The 18,242-nt window shown below is 37.8% G+C and overlaps 2 protein-coding genes across 2 annotated transcripts in view; one reads left to right on the forward strand and one right to left on the reverse strand.

Annotated features, from left to right (window-relative positions):
• LOC140845608 (interleukin-2 receptor subunit alpha-like) overlaps nt 1–18,242 on the forward strand; it is a 495,306-nt gene that overhangs the window by 399,621 nt on the left and 77,443 nt on the right. The window lies entirely within an intron of this gene.
• LOC118968794 (protein TASOR-like) overlaps nt 1–18,242 on the reverse strand; it is a 186,221-nt gene that overhangs the window by 126,216 nt on the left and 41,763 nt on the right. The window contains exon 13 of the mRNA XM_073229183.1: nt 561–982. The gene's annotated coding sequence lies outside the window, so the exon portion shown is untranslated. The remainder of the gene's footprint in view (nt 1–560; nt 983–18,242) is intronic.

An 18,242-nucleotide genomic window follows, 5' to 3' on the forward strand; every position in this document is an offset into this window, starting at 1 on the left:
AGCTGAGAACAATGGAAAGGAGCAAAGCATATTTTCCATATTTACAAATATTTAACTACAGATCTGTAAGAGACCTGGCATTTTATTTACTGTTCCAGTATGTTTTCAAAAATAATTCTAACATATTCAATTTTAAGATTCATCAAAGATTTCTAATATTTATTATTATCACAGTTGATTCTTAAAAACTACTCTAGGTAAGACATAACAGATATTATTCACTTCTTTTAAAAGATAAGAATATAAGCTCAGAGGAAACAAATAACTTGTCCCAAATTATACACTGAGTGACACTATGGTCGCCTCTCAGATTACCTGTCCCCCACAGTATTTTTCTACTTCTGCTTCTTCAATCAGGATGAAAGACAAGTTCCACCTGCAGACAATCCAGTGCAACACTTAAGGAAATTGAGTTTTTAGCATTATAATCCTTTACATAGGGAATCCACTTTCCTAAAAGAAACCAATGCCTTGTTTTGAATGTGATTTTTATACACAAAAATCAAATGAAAATTTCTTCACAAATAACATCAGCATTTACAGTATTTAGATTTACTTACCTCGTTACTACAGGAATAGATGAAATTCTGGCTTTCCGGGGTATCTGAGTGACCCTCTCCTGCAAAACCTTCTTTCGGCTCATTGTGCACCCACAGTTCCAAGCCTCTCGCAGGTGGTGGTTTAATGAAAGGAAGCAAAGAGTGAGTGTCAGGGAAGGACACTATGGCAGTGTGACCTCTGGGAGTCTCGTCAGTCTCCAACAGTGGGTTACACCTCTCCGCACCAGGGAGTTCCTCCAACACACCGACTTCCAAAGAGTCTAATGTGCTATTTATAGAGACAAACTTCGTGGGGCTGCTGTGCTCCATCACTTTTCTAGATGACTCTATGAGTTTGCTCTGACTGCTGTAAAACGAGCCATCCACATTTGAAGTATGAGCTTCACTTCTTCTACATTATCAGTAAATCAGTGTTCCAGGGCCTGTGGTTTTAAACAAAGAACATACAATGATCACTGACAATGACTGGTTAGTCAAGTATCTTAAGCCAAGTCCCTTTTTTGTTAACCTTGATTTTAAATGTTTTTATTTTAAAAATAATACAACTATGCAACAATAAGGTAAAAAGAAGTTGACTTAACAGTTACAATAAACCAAATCCACCCATTTTTCAGAGACAGAAAAGAGCACTGAGAATCGGAGTTTTGACTCCTTTTTCATCACAGGACTTGTAAGTGGTAGAACTGTGACTGGTACAGATTGCAAAGGTTTACAGAGGAGCATCTCAAAATGGAAAGCCACTCACAAGGCTGAAGTTACCTTGCAGAAGTTCTCCATGCTATCACAGACGATGGCTGACGGTAAATCAAACAACTTGATATTAATACAAGTTACTGGACTTACACACGCTTTCTGCTTCTCCAAAGCTCAGCACAAGTAACCCCCAACACAACATTTACTCAACACGGTTATATCCACTTGCACCTCTACTTAATGCATGTAATGCTCTACCGCCTCACCTGCACCACTGTCCACCCACGTGACACTCTGACTGCCGCCTCATTCACATCACCACTCACCCACGTGATGACTAGTCTTACCCGCACTACCACCCACCTACGTACCCATGTACGCACCACCACTTACCCATGTAATGCTCTGACCACCGCCTTCCCCAGTGGGTTGTTGGTGTACTTGCTGTCTAAACTGAATACATATTCTGCTTCACATGTAAAAGTGACCTTAAAGGAGCCATCACAGCTGAACACAGTATGACAGCAGTAAAAATCTCTCAGGCTGGAGGACAGCAATCTGCTCTTGCGCTGGAGTAATGGGTCCTCAGAAAGCTTTTGCAGAGGGGAGGTGTTCTGCTGGTGACGAAAGGGCATTACTTTTCCCACTGGGGTTCCTGCTTTGGGGCCTTTTGTGCCATTCTTAACAAAGGCAGGGCCTGCTACTCTCTGCTGTAGATGCTTCTTTGAATGTTTTGCAAGAAGTAGGGCATAGGAATGTTCCACAGCAACAAAAGAGCTCTGGCTTGCATCAGGCCTTTTCAGTGTTTCCTCAGGAAGAGCCACGTGGGTGCCAACAGGGGCCTGAGTGCTAGGAACCAAGCTCCCTTCTTCCTGGTCGACAGTGGAGTCCGACGGTGGATTACTCTTATCAGCAGAGGGCTTAGGTAACGGCCCACCTTTTTGACTTTTGGCTCCTCTGTGATATTCATGGTCAGATGTACCATGCGAAGAATATTCTTTAGAAGGCAAAACCTCACTTGGGGGCAGTCCAGAGGGGCAGGGAAGGTTTCTGGGCTCAGATGATGGTGTGGGGGAGGCAGCAGCACTCAATGCTAGATCAGCTAACATATTCAGGGCCTGGGAGTCACAGCTGACAAGGGAGTTTTTAGGTGGATCTCCGGGAGCCACTATAATGCTTTCTGGCTGAGCTGTATTTATGCTAATAGCATTTTCTTGACCATCTGATGAAATTTCTGACTGAAGCTGTGAAGAAGTTTCTCCTTTGGCTTCAGTGTAAAAGAAAAAGACATATAACATTTGATTTCATGAATTAATTCTCTGCCATATCACTATGGCTTAGTGAAAATCAATGGTTAAGTCAATATATTCAAGAAACACCCCTTGATATACTGCATAGATTGTATATTAAAATTTTACTATCAGATTGAGGTTTCTTTCAACTTTCAGATCTATTTATATTGTATTCACCAGAGGAATAATTCTTAAGGAATGTGCAACTAACTCAAAAAGAAATCTCCTTTCAAAAATACAAGTACTAAACTACATACAAGGCATACAGCTCAGCTAAACATACAGAGGAAAACAAAACAAAACCAGAGTCCTGCCCTCAGAGAGCTTAGAATCAAGTGGGAATTTAAGAATTTCTAAGTTTGAAGTGTACATTATAGTATATTAATGTATTTTCTTAAAAATTTCTCTTATCAAATGATGAGAACTCACCTAAGTTCAAAATTGATGATTTTAACCATATTGATGTTTAATTATATGTGATATGAGTAAAAAAATTAGAAAAGTTCTTAAAAGTATTCACAATCACATTAATTTCATCACCTTGTTAAACTTCAATTTCTGTACTGAAAACATTATTTTGGTACCCTATCCATAAAATAGCAGATCTCCCTATCTACTGGTAATTCTCTGTTCTGCAGATAATCAAATCAACCCATATGCCTTTTATCAGAAAATTGACATTCTGAAATGGCTTACTTGGATTCTCAGGACCTTAATTCAGCTTTCTTTAACTAAAGTTACCCTGAAGGACAAATTTTACAACAGTAAGCAACAATTTCCTATAGTGGGTAGATATTCAGAAAAGCCAACTGCACTCTTTGTAATAGCAGGAGGCCTGAAAGTAATAACTAACCTGCATAAAACCCAATGACTACCACATTTACAGAGAAAAAGAAAACTCTGGCCTACAAGGTCATCAAATAGAATAAGAAAGGTGTGTGTGAATGGTGAGAGGGTAAAATTTATCAACCACTGTCCAGTCTTGATTAAAATAACAAAACCTAAGGGGCCAAGTAGAAGAAACTGACCAAAAGCAGAGAATCGTTACATTAGCTCCATGGGTATATTGGAAACATGAAACTCATTTTATGATCTGATGTGTTTATTGATATTAATTTCACTCTGTCTTTGTTAATATTATGGCTCTTAAACAGAACATTACTCTTGAGTAAGGTCTAATATAAAGAATCCTCTATTGAAGTCACTCTATCTTTGTTAATATTATGGTTCTTAAACAGAACATCACTCTTGAGTAAGGTCTAATATAAAGAGTCCTCTATAATCAAGAAAAGTAGTTGAGTTTAATTAAGTATGTGCAGTCTCAAGCCCATCATTTAATGACTGTTATAAGCCCTCTGTCAAAAAAACACAGTATCAATAATCTAGCATTTTTTAAGTACAGATAAGACAATGCCAAGTGAATTATATATGAAAAAGAGTTCAGTACATAAAAGCCACATTAAAAACTTTCAGGATAGAAAATCATTTATTTCAGTAACAAAATGACCGAACCTTTGCTTCTTTAACTCTGATATCTCAAGTACAGAAAATGAAAGATTAGTATAGTTGATTAATAAAAGAAAAATTAAGAGATTATTTAAAAGGTGCTAATCTCAAAACTGTATGTGGCTGCACAATATATACAAACATTTGTAGTACAAATCAGCCAATTTCTGAATACACATTCTGAAAACTTTTCATTTTCTGGGATCACTTTTCTGCCAATACCCACCTCATACCTCCTCCCATTATTCAGTCTCTAAATATCTGCACGCCAATTCAGTACAAAGAATTCAGAATACACAGCAAAAATGCAAAGCATTATATGTTTATCTATGCTCATTAATATTTACATACTAACTGAATGACAGGACCGACACATCAAATGATTGTATGAATTTAATTCCATAATGTCCTCAAACACAAAAAAAAATAAAGAAAACTGACACCAGTGAAGGTGAGAACATCAGGAAATGCCTCCATGTGGAGGCAGGACTTAGCTGAGCAGACTCTGGAGGGAGGAGGTAAGTGCCCCAGAGTAAAACAGGTGTGATGAATGAGGAGAGGGTGCAGGGCAGGAGACAGAGGGAGGGAAGTTTGGACACGTGGGCAACAACCACATCATGAACCACCTTGAGAGAAAGCAGAAGAGCCTGCATTTGGCATGGATGCCAAATGTACAACACTATCAATTTTAGGGTGACATAATGTGCTTTAAAAAAATCTTATCATAAGAAATTAGAGAAACTTTTTAAAAAAAGGCTCATCCATAGCAACATCACCTCAACAATAGTTTCTTTCCCTGAATTTCCACTAAAAATTAGACTTTTTTCATAGCCCAGGGAGAAACAGAATCCAAGAGAGGAGACAGAAAATTGATAGAAATATAAAGGTATGAGACCATGAAGTCTTTGTTAAAACAAATGAAAAACAACGACACACGTATAACACAATAGTACTCAACACCGAAAAGAAAGTAAACTTTACAGACTGCAGACTGGAACAGCCGCTGTTGTCACAGGAGGGAGGTGTAAGTAAGGACGGACATGGACCTAGAAGAGCTGGAGGTGAAGCCCATGGTGGCGAAAGAACTTTCAAGAGAGTATGTCTAGCAATTGGAAATACAAGAACTAGAGCAGTTAGCTTTTTGTTCGGATAACTAAAGTTAATTGCTCACTTAAGCAAAATTAGAAAAGTAAAACTGTTTCTAAAATTAATTTAATGCCTTTTAAAATAAAATGCAGGATTCTGGAGTACTGACCACTTTGGACAATCTCTTTACAGTTCCCTTTGGACAAATAAACCTATAACCTTCTACTTTTTGTAACTATTTATGGTCCAGAAAAATACTGTCAGATAATAATATTTGGTTGTGCACTCAGTCACAAAAAAAAGGCCATTTATACCTTAACTCTTATAGACAGTTCAGGTTCAGGCCTAATGCAAACTAGAAAGTAGGGTCTATTTTATGAAGGTATGAATCTTTACACTTTTTAAATTTATGTGCAATAGGAAAACTATTTTCTTAGTCTTGTTAGTATCTTAACTAAAGAATATAGCAATATTTATTGCTACATTTCAACTGCTCTTATCCTATTTCAATACGCTATCTTGTGATCCCAATTAGTCTGTATCATGGTGTTGAAATTTACAGGAAGAGTATTTCTTACCAGGTGTGGCTGCTTTCTGATTCTGGGATTCTGATTGCCTTTTACTACATTTACCTTCTCTGTTTGTGGAGATTTCTTCACAGGTGGTTTAGCCCTTGGAACAGTTTTGATGGGAGATTTCTCTTGTCTCTTTGCCATTTAAGCACTCGTTGCCACTGGAACATCTTTAGAAATAGGAGCTTCTTGGTTTTTCCTATCCAATTTGGTTGTCTGTACAAACTGTGCAGTCAGCACTTCAGCACCTTATGTAAAAAAGACACCATTTTTAAGGGGTAGGGGGCTTGGATACTGATCAGCACAGCTCTTCCTTTTATTTCTTTTGTTTTCTGGGGGGTAACTTTAGTAACGGGGAATAAAATATAAAATGTTGGGTATTTCATTAAGATTGTTTTAACAAAGCAGGAGTTAAAAGTTCTCACATAAATATAAAAATGTTAACTTATTAAGTGGCAGGTGAAGAAGAAAATTATCATTAGCTTTTATAAAACAAGGCATGACTTAATTTTTCAAAAATCTGCATAATCCTTCCGGACTGAAATGGCAGGTAGGACTGAATTTGCTAGTTCACAGCACTGGGAGATGGGTGATTCAATTCATGTCAGAGCAACACAGCTTCCAAAGCATGTGATGGTCAGAACGACAATCACAGGACAGAAAAGAGGTTGTGTAGTCACAGTCAAGTTACTAGTCCTAAATGCTGAAGACCTCCTGAGAAACCACCTTCTAAGAGAAGACAGAGGAAGGCACACTGAAGAAAGTCTTCAACTAATTTAATTTCTACAAATCTATTATAAGTGCCCATATATCTTACAAAATGCTCAGCTTTGCTTCTCACATGGAAGGAAGGATACAGCTAATGGAGGAGGCACATGAGAAGACAGTTGACTACTTGCTCATACAACCAAATAGGAAGTGTTTCAGTCCTAAGAAAATGATCAGAGTTTAAAGAAATGTTAATAAATGTTCCCGTTGAAAACTTTTCCCCCACTGCCTTCCATATTTTCAGTTTTACCCAACAAAAAATTACCCCTAAAGATATCATATAAAAAAATCACACGAGTATTGGCAAATATTTTATCTACATTATAAAGAAAACACTATTTCTAATTGAGCATGAGAAACAAGACACTATACAGTTTTAAGAATTTGTGGTGACTTATTGAAAGGTGGAAAAGAGGTCAACTGCATTTCATTCTTTTGTGGGTTAAGAGCAAAAAGTGGGTTTTTTAAATAAAAAGCTTTTAGAATCTCTTATTGTACATTTCCCTGGGTCTAATCATTTTCCTAGTAAACAATTACTGGAATAAATCAGCATTTTGTTTAAGAATATGACTTCTCATTCCAGCCCAGTCACATTTTCTAAAGTTTCTAGCATAAGAAAAGGCTAAATACAAATAAAACAGGAAAAGAATTAAGACTACATCAACAAAAGTGAGAAAATGAGAAGCCCAATACCTAGGGGAAGTTCCTAACATCTGCACAGGCACAGGAAGGGAAGACTGCTCCCACCCAAGTTCCTGGGAAGAAAAACGGGAACATAAAACAAGGGGATCCCACATGGTTCTTCTTGTGTCACTCAGTGCTATGTTCCTTGAGCCGCATGTAATAATCCACTGGTGGACTGTAAAATATAGTTAACAGACTGTAACCAGAATTCCATCTTTTTTTTTAAGCTTTTATTTAGAAATAAAGTGAGAGAATAGAGCTCCTGGCTGTTGCCAGGAGGGGACAAGACAGCCCCCAGAATTCTTTCTTAAATGAAACAGAATAGAATAGAAAATATCAGATTATATTGCACATTTAGGATAAATGCTCTTTAAAATTTTTGTTTCAGTCATGTGTGATTTTCTATGTAGTATTACTACAAAATAAGCTTTTTTTTTAAAGTGGATGAGGTAAAAAAAATTTGAGAAACTGGCAAAATCTATGTTGAATTACACATAAGTTATTTAATATTTTGAAGTATACTGGTTCATACAGAGCAGAAATTCAGTATGGCTGGCCTGGAATATTTGCCCTCCTTAACACCACACTCCCAAATGCACACACACATGCCATTTCTCAACTATATTACACTGGAAATAAATATTTGCTAAACCAAAGGATAAAACCTTCATTATCTGGAATCCAAGTGATCTGTATATCCCTAATGTTTCTTCTTAAGGCATCAAGAATTTCCAAATTAAAATGATAGGGTGGAAGATAAAAGATGGCGGTGTGAGAAGTGAGACAGAGGCTTCCCCCCAAAACCACATGTACTATATTATATGAAAATATAATTAATACAACTAATCCTGAAAGAGCAACAGAAAAGAAGACTGTGCCAAACTGCATACACCTGGAGAAGAGAACAGACCTCACGGAACGGGTAACGTACCAAAGCCCTGATCTGGCAGGACCCAAGCCCTTCCCCCACCCCAGCTCACCGGCGGGAGGAAGAGAAACACAGCGGGTAGGGTGTGGAGGCCTCAGACTGCTGAAAACCCAACCCTGGAGATCTGCCCTGGGAGCACAAACCTACGTTACATGATACTCTGGATGGGGTTGGACAGCTATGATGGGCAGAATACTGGAGAGACTGACATTCCAGCTGCTGGTAGGAAACAGGGATCTACATCCGGCTGCTCTGGGACAAAAGAAAGGTGGGCAGTCTAAGAGACATCCTAAAAGCAAAAGGGCTTCTAAAAGGGCAAGAATTGCAGAGAGCCTACTGTTCAGGAGAAAGGAAAAGTGGACAAAATTGTCTGGGTACACTCTGCCCAACAGGTTGAGACCTTTCACAAGTTTCAGGCACTCCATCCCTCTGGCTGGCTACACAGCTCCAAGGCACCCCACTGTGACACGCAGCCTGCTGCATCTTCCTCCCGGACAGCACACACGGACTTGCAAACTGGCAGCCCTGCCCTGGCATCAGACCAGCCAGAGGGAAGTCCTGCCTGTGGCAGCTACAAATGCAAAGCATAGAGGCTTACACCTGTGTACTCGGCCTACTGGTCTGGCAGTAGAGGCAGGCACAGAAGCCAAAAGGCAGGAACAGTTCTTTCATTCCCCACCAGGCACCAGTGCCACACCCCCATGACCCCCAACATCACTCCAGGGGCTGAGCAGCTCCAGAGTAGAGCTTCTGGGCACTAGAGGGCACCACATACAAAAACAAAATGTCAAAGGAACCTGGTTCAAAACCAAAATCCCACAAACACCAGAAAAACGATCAAGTGAAACTGAACTCATCAATTTTCCTGAAAGAGATTTCAAAATAACAATCATAAACACACTCATGGTGGTATAGAAAAATATTCAAGAAATCAGGGAAAAATTCCGGATGGAGATCCAATCATTATGGAATGCACTATCAGAAATAAAACATACAATGGAGGGATTTAAAAACAGACTACATATAGTGGAGGAGACGGTAAATGGAATAGAAATTAGAGAACAGGAATATAAAGAAAGAAGCTGAGGTGCAGAGAGAAAAAAGGATCTATAGGAATGAAAGAATATTGAGAGAACTGTGCAACCAATACAAACGGAACAATATTCGAATTGTAAGAGTACCAGAAGAAGACAGAGAAAAAGGGATAGAAAGTGTCTTTGAAGAGGTAAGTTCTGAAAACTCCCTCAATCTGTGGACGGAGATAGTCTCTCAGGCCATGGAGGTGCACAGATCTCCCAACACAAGGGACCCAAGGAAGACAATACCAAGACATATAATAATTAAAAAGACAAAGATCAAGGATAAAGACTATTAAAAGCTGCCAGAGAGAGAAAAGATCACATACAAAGGAAAACCCATCAGGCTATCATCAGACTTCTCAACAGAAACCTTATAGGCCAGAAGGGAGTGGCAGGACATATTTAATGCAATGAAGCAGAAGGGCTTTGAACCAAGAATACTCTACTCAGAAAGATTATCATTTAAATCTGAAGCAGGGATTAAACAATTCCCAGAAAAACAAAAGCTGAGAGAAGTTACCTCCAAAAAACTGTTTCTAAAGTGTATTTTGTTGGGACTGCTACAGATGGAAGTGTTTCTAAGGCTAAATAGCTGTCACCACAGGACATAAAACCACAGGAAAGTAGAACAATTAATTACTATGCAAATGCAAAATTCAATCAATTACCCCCAAAGACAGTGATGAGAGAGACAAAGAGTACAGAATATGATATCTAATATATAAAGAATGGAGGAGGAAGAAAAAGAAAAAAAAAAAAGAACCTTTAAATTGTGTTTGTAATAGCATGCTGAGTTAAATTAGACTGTTAGATAGTAAGTAACTTATCCTTGAAACTTTGGTAACCATGAATCTAAAGCCTGCAGTGGCGATAAGTACATGCCTATAGATAATCACCCTAAATGTAAATGGTCTGAATATACCAATCAAAAGACACAGAGTCACTGAATGGATAAAAAAACAAGACCCATCTGATGCTGCCTACAAGAGACTCACTTCAAATCCAAAGACATACACAGACTTTTAAAAGTGAAGGTATGGGAAAAGATATGTCATACAACTCATAGGGAGAAAAAAGCAGGTGTTGTGGTACTTGTATCAGACAAAATAAACTTCAAAACAAAGACAGTTACAAGAGACAAAGAAGGAGATTACAAATGATAAAGGGGTTAGTCCAACAAGAGGATATAATAACCATTATAAATATCTATGCACCCAACACAGGAACACCTACATATGTGAAACAAATACTAACAGAATTAAAGGGGGAAATAGAATGCAATGTACTCATTTTAGGATACTTCAACATACCGCTAATGTCAAGGACAGATCAACCAGACAGAAAATAACTAAGGAGACAGAGACACTGAACAACACATTAGAACAGATGGACCTAACAGATATCTACAGAACACTCCAGCCAAAAGTAGCAGGGTACACATTTTTCTCAAATGCACATAGAACATTTTCAAGAACAGATCGTATACTAGGCCACAAAAAGAGCCTCTGTAAATTCAAAAGGGTTGAAACTGTACCAACTACGTTCTCAGACCACAAGGGTATGAAACTAGAAATAAATTACTCAAAGAAAACGAAATAGTCCACAAACACATGGAGGCTTAACAACATACTCCTAAATAACCAATGGTTCAGAGACCAAATAAAAACAGAGATCAAACAATATATGGAGACAAATGACAACAATAATTCAACACCAGAAAATCTGTGGGACACAACGAAGGCTGTGCTAAGAGGAAAGTATATTGTAAAACAAGCCTACCTCAGGAAAGAAGAACAATCCCATATGAACAGTCTAAACTCAAATTAACAAAACTAGAAAAAGAAGAACAAATGAGGCCCAAAGTCAGTAGAAGGAGGGACATAATAAAGATTAGAGCATAAATAAATAAAATCGAGAAGAATAAAACAACAGAAAGAATCAATGAAAGAGATAATTCTTCAAGAAAATAAACAAAATAGATAAACCCCTAGCCAGAGTTATCAAAAAAGGGGAGGGGAGAGTCTACACACATAAACAGAATCAGAGATGAAAATGGAAAAATCACTACGGACACCACAGAAATATAAAGAATTATTAGAGAATACTATGAGAAGTCATATGAAAACAATTGGATAACCTAGAAGAAATGGACAACTTTCTAGAAAAATACAACCTTCCAAGGCTGACCTAGGAAGAAACAGAAACCTGAACAGACCAATTACCAGCAACAAAATTGAATTGGCAATCAAAAAACTACATAAGAATAAAATACCTGGACCAGAAGACTTCACTGCTGAATTTTATCAAACATTTAGTAAAGACCTAATACCCATCCTCCATAAAGTTTTCCAAAAAGTAGAAGAGGAGGGATTGCTTACAAACTCATTCTATAAGGCCAGCATTACTCTATACCAAAACCAGGCAAAGATACCACAAAAAAAGAAATTTACAGACCAATATCCCTCATGAACATAGATGCAAAAACACTCAACAAAACATTAGCAAACTGAATGCAAAAATACATCAAGAAGATCACCCATCACGACCAAGTAGGATTTATTCCAGGGATGCAAGGATGGTACAACATTTGAAAATCCATCAACATTATTCACCACATCAATAAAAAGGAGGACAAAAACCACACAATCATCTTCATAGATGTTGAAAAAGCATTCAACAAAACTGAACATCCATTCATGATAAAAATTCCAACAAAATGGGTATAGAGGGCAAGTACCTCAACATAATAAAAGCCATATATGACAAACTGACAGCCAACATCATACTGAACAGCGAGAAGCTGAAAGCTTTTACTTTAAGATCAGGAACAAGACAAGGATGCCCACTCTCCCTACTTTTATTCAACATAGTTTTGGAGGTCCTAGCCACGGGAATCAGACAACACAAATAAATAAAAGGCATCCAGATTGGTAAAGAAGACATTAAACTGTCACTGTTTGCAGATGACATGATATTGTACATAAAAAACCCTAAAGAATAGACTCCAAAACTACTAGATCTAGTATCTGAATTCAGAAAAGTTGCAGGACACAAAATTAATACACAGAAATCTGTTGCATTCCTATACACTAACAATGAACTAGCAGAAAATCAGGAAAACAATTCCATTCACAATTGCATCAAAAAGAATAAAATAACTAGGAATAAACCTAACCAAGGAGGTGAAAGACCTATACCCTGAAAACTACAAGACACTCATTAGCAAAATTAAAGAAGATACCAAAACATGGAAATACATCCTGTGCTTATGGATAGGAAGAATTAGTATTGCCAAAATGGACATCCTGCCTAAAACCATCTACAGGTTCAATCCAATTCCTATCAAAATACCAACATCATTCTTCAACAAACTAGAGAAAATTGTTCTAAAATTCATATGGAACCACAGAAGACCCTGAAGAGCCAAAGCAATCCTGAGAAGGAAGAATAAAGTGGGGGGGTTATGCTCTCTGACTTCAAGCTCTACTACAAAGCCACAGTAATCAAGACAATTTGGTACTGGCACAGAAGAACAGACCCATAGACCAATGGACAGACTAGAGAGCCCAGATATAAACCCAAGCATATATGGTCAATTAATATATGAAAAGGAGCCATGGATATACAATGGGGAAACTACAGCCTCTTCAACAACTCGTGTTGGCAAAACTGGACAGCTACATGCGAGAGAATGAAACTGGATTATTGTTTAAACCCATACACAAAAGTAAACTCAAAATGGATCAAAGACCTAAATGTAAGTCATGAAATCATAAAACTGTTAGAAGAAAACATAAGCATAAATTTCTTGAATATAAACATGAGAAACTTTTTTCTGAAAGCATCTCCTTGGGCAAGGGAAACAAAATCAGTAATGAACAAATGGGATCATGCTAAAAAGCTTCTGTATAGCAAAGAACACCATCAGCAGAACAAAAAGGCAGCCTACAGTATGGGAGAATATATTTGTAAATGACATTTCCAGCAAGGGGTTAACATCCAAAATATATAAAGAACTCACCTCAACACCCAAAAAGCAAATAGCCCTATTAAAAAATGGGCAGAAGATATGAACGGACACTTCTCCAAAGAAGAAATTCAGATGGCCAACAGGCACATGAAAAGATGCTCCACATAGCTAATCATCAGAGAAATGAAAATTAAAACCACGAGATACCACCTCACACCAGTTAGGATGGCCAGCATGGAAAAAACTAAGACCAGCAAATGCTGGCAAGGATGTGGAGAAAGGGTAACCCTCCTACACTGCTCGTGGGAATGCAAACTAGTTTTAACCACTGTGGAAAGCAATATGGAGGTTCCCCAAGAAACTAAAAATAGAAATACCATTTGACCCGGGAATTCCACTGCTAGGAATTTACCCAAAGGAATACAAGTTCTCAGATTCAAAGAGACATATGCACCCCTATGTTTATTGCAGCACTATTTACAATAGCCAAGAAATGGAAGCAACCTAAGTGTCCATCAGTAGGTGAATTGATAAAGAAGATGTGGTACATATACACATGGAACACTATTCAGCCATAAGAAAGAAATCCAACCATTTCCAACAACATGGATGGAGCTTGAGGGTATTATGCTTAGTGAAATATGTTAGGCAGAGAAAGACAAATACCAAATGATTTCCCTCATTTGTGGAGTATAACAATGAAGTAAAACTGAAGGAACAAAACAGCGTAGACTCACAAACTCTAAGAAGGGACTAGTGGTTACCAAAGGGGAGGGGTGGTGGAGGGTGGGTGGGGGAGAGAGTTTGAGGGAGATTTTGATTAGTATACATGGTGTGGGGGGGATCATGAAGACAGTGTGACAGAGAATAGAAGTAGTGATTCTGTGGCATCCTACTACACTGAAGGACACTGACTGCAATGGGATACAGGAGGGGACTCGATAATATGGGTGAATGTAGTAACCACATTGTTTTTCATGTGAAACCTTCATAATAGTGTATATCAAGAATACCTTAATTTAAAAAATTGTAAAAACTACAGGGTCAGAAACCTTTTTCTGTATAGGGACAGTCAGGACACATTTTCAGTTTTGAAGGTCTTATGGACTCAGTCACGGCAGTTCACCTCTATCAGCATAGTGTTAAGTAGCCAGGGACAGCAGATGACAGGTCTGTGCGGTCCTTTTAGCCACTCTTTGCTGACCCCTTCTCTTAAGAGGTCATACATGAGGTAGTTCCCTACCTTCAAACAAAATGTACTACACAGAATCTGAGAGGACTATAAGCCAAAATCATGTTGTTTGTTGGGCTGTATTCACTGAAGGTTATTTGATTATACACTCAATGGCTCTAGACTCTGGGTCTCACTCAATTTTTAGGGAGCAACAATGCCAGTGTGGAACTATTTCAACATACATGTCTCCAGGCTACTAGACACCTGTTTCAATAGTAGCTCTGTGGTCAGGTTCATGTGACTATTTTTTAGACTCTGAGACATACAGAGGATTAGAAATTATCTCCCCTGCTGTAGTTTTGGAGGTTGCAGGCATTCTTCCCCTTTTCATGCATGCTCGGGGTATCAGTTACCACCTTTTACTGTTACTGGTAAGCCTGATTTTAGAAGACCCTCTTCTTCCACTCTTAATTTGTCTGCAGATAGCTTAGAAAGTGGGTAACCAAATTTTTTAAATAATGTGTAAATAACTGAGTGACAGTTTCAGCAGTTTTAGAAGAGAAACATAAGCTTTTGGTGTGTGGCTTTTTTTTGCGACATCTCACAGGTTTTCCTATTTATTTTTAGCTGTTATCTAGATCAGCACTTCTCAAACTTTAAGCACACTGACAAATCAACTGGAGGGGAATGTTGGCATACCTAAGGAATTTCTGATACTGCCAAGCTGTTCAGTCCACTACGATCAGACAGCAACAGCATTAGAAAACAACAGTTTTTACTAACTGCTCATTTACTAATCTACATAAATTGCGCTGACCTCTTTTTCTTTTCTGAGGAAAGTGTCCTTTGACTAAACTGAGAGTGCCTGGGGAGTCCACACGCTTGCTTGCTCCAGCAGTTCTCTTGGGGAAGTTCACCCTTTAGCTCTGCTCCATGGGTAGCATGCTTGCCTTTCTCTTAGGCTGAACTCTCAGATTTGAGGCAGGACTTACTTGGACCAATGTTCCCTGCCTTGCTTTCAACATTTCTCCAGAATTCTTTTCTCTTTCAGTTTCTTTTCTTACTTCTGCCTCCGAGTCAAGAAATTCAGAATCAGGAATCATAACTAAAGAGAATCCAGCATCACAAATTTCAACTGAAATAAAAGGAGACTGAGGACACTCTGCCAATAAATCTAACACAGTTGATACTTCCAAAATGTACCCACTAGGATCTGAAAAATAAGATTTCAACTGAGTTAAAGCATGTAAGGGGCACTTTTCAGCTGGAGAAGCCAACTCAAAACCACTGGACACTTATTTGGCCAGAGGAAGCAGTTTCTTTTAGTCCATCCTGAGAAGCAGCAGTCAATGAAGGACTTTGGTCTACTTTATACAATTCTTGGAAATTATGCTTTACTAATGTGTTTGGACAGATTCCTTCTTCAGGAAATGATTTCTGTGCTTCTAGCAGGGCACAGTTAAGGGCAGGTAAAACAGGCATCACCTTCAATGAGATGTCATCTTCAACTTTCAACTCTTTCAACTCTAAAACATATATATATATACATATATGTCAAAAACCTGAAATGTTTTTGTCTTTTTTTTTTTACAAACACATGCAAGAAAAAAATGCTTTAGATCACAGCATTATAGGATGGTTAAATATTATACACTTTCAAATGGTAATCTAAACATCAATTAAAAGACTTATGGGTAAGTTTAATGAATATGTATGTTATATGCATGAAACCACTTAAACACACACACACACACACACACACACACAGAACTGAGACTCATTCAAATGTTATCACTAGGTTGGAATGAAGAGGGCAGACCTGCTTCCAGCTCCACCCCAAATGACAAGGAGCCCAGCGTGAGCTCAGGGTGCCACCAGAGCAGTAGCACCAGCTTTTAGAGTTGGCATACTTGCTTTTCTTTTTAATTCTTATTTTCTGTTTTTAAAATCTGTCTTTTATCTGTACTTATACAACATACTTGAAATTATTTTAAGTCATAATGCAAACTACCTGAAATGGAAAAAAGTAAAACACTTAAGTAGCCCCCAAATCTCATGGTTAACTATTGTTGTGAATTTCCTCACCCCCTCTATTAATTGAACATATACAATTTTAAAAAATTAAGTAACAAAACCAACTAGAGTTTGTGTTTCACTTCCTTCCCCTGGCTCACTCTTTGACTGACATGCTAATTTTTCAGCAAATCAATAACCTAAATGAAAACAGTGAGAAGGGGAAAAAAGAGAAAACGTCAGGTCACTAAGTGGGTAATAAAATCCTAAGAAGTTTAAGAGTTATCGGTAATAAAAACCCACAAGTAAGAAAGGCCTCTGGTTAAACTGACGTATGAATTGTATCATTCTTCTTAAAGAAAAAGTAAATGAAAATTAAGAAACACTGTATTAGTCCTAGCTGAATTCCTCTGCACTCCAGCAGGTATCATTAGGAAAAGAATGGCAAATATGAATAAACAGGAAAATGGAGTTAGACATTAAAAATTCCTTTACTTGAAGTTCATCATTTCAAAAGGAACAAGTGAAGAAAAAAAATATTGAAAAACCTTTATGTACTACTAATAGTTCGCAATAACATAGTCTTTTTTAGGCAACTGCATTATTTCAAGAATTTGGAAAGGCAGAACCCAGAAAGACTTGTTATGAAGTCTATGAAAAAGAACTTTTTAAGTCTGCTAAGCAAGGTATCACTCAGTTTAAAACAAATTACCACAGCTCTGGGCAACCATAAATAGAAAATGTCTTAATGAACCAGAGAAGGAATGAATACTGTAACACAGCACTCCACTATTCATTCAAACAGAAAGGCTGTGTTGTTCAGCACCCAATGGTACAGGCACTAATATTCCTTTCTCAAGAAGTAGTTTACATTTAAAAGTAAAAATGGAGTCAGAGCTCTTAAAGAGGAAGGAGGCAGTATGAAACAGGAGTTGAAAGCCAGCGTAAAAGTCAGTTGTTTGACCTCAGGCAAGTATACATTTCAGTTTCATCATCTTTGATATGGTTACCCTAAGAATACTTATTTTAACGGCTGCTAAATCAATTATACCTACCATAATCAAATACACCCACCTGACATTGCAAATGTTTGAAAAATGCAAACGGGCATGGCCATTATGATTGGTAATGTTTTGCTTAGTCTAAAGAAGTGATGCCCAAGAAAGTACAGTTCTCTTCTTTGAGTGACTGACTTCAAGTTTTAAAAATCAACTTTAGAAACATTTTTGTATTGGTTGCAGGTTTATAAACACTGTATACAGTTTTATGTTTAAACACACACAACAGAATAATAAAGACTCTTAACTCATGACAAAAAGAAATGACTTGTTTACTTTCATTTATTTGTTCAGCAAACTATTATTTTTAAGGCATCTGGCATTGAGAGGCAGTAGGGGTACAGAAGAATACAAGGTAGGCAGGAATGAAATAATTACAGTAACTATTTAAATGATATTGATGATCGGCCTAGGGGTCCTCATGGAAGGAAGAGTGGTGAAGAGAATCAGTAAGTGATATCTGAACTGACTCCTGACACAGAAGAGTCACAGGCCAGATCAGTGCTTCTCCTCTGATTTTATTCATTACTCAAACCCTGACCGCACCAAGAGTCTTTTTAGACTTTGTTTCCTAACTGCCCTCTGAAACCTTAATACCACAGATATGCTGTATATCTATTTCCATACTGTATAATAATTTTTTGCCCTCAAGAACAAATTCTTGGTCCGATGGGTGCCAACATCACTCAGTGGAGGGCAGGAGACAAGCAGTCCCCCAGATGGAGGGACTGTGTGTATGAAACCTTGAGTCCAATTATTTGAGAGGCTATGACCCCAGTATCTCCTAGCCATTGTTGTTCAATAACGAATGAATTCAGTTTTGGATATACTAAATTTGAGGAATATCTGAGACATCCAA

The sequence above is a fragment of the Manis javanica genome, chromosome 2 (genome assembly GCF_040802235.1).
Source record: "Manis javanica isolate MJ-LG chromosome 2, MJ_LKY, whole genome shotgun sequence".
Taxonomy (NCBI): domain Eukaryota; kingdom Metazoa; phylum Chordata; class Mammalia; order Pholidota; family Manidae; genus Manis; species Manis javanica.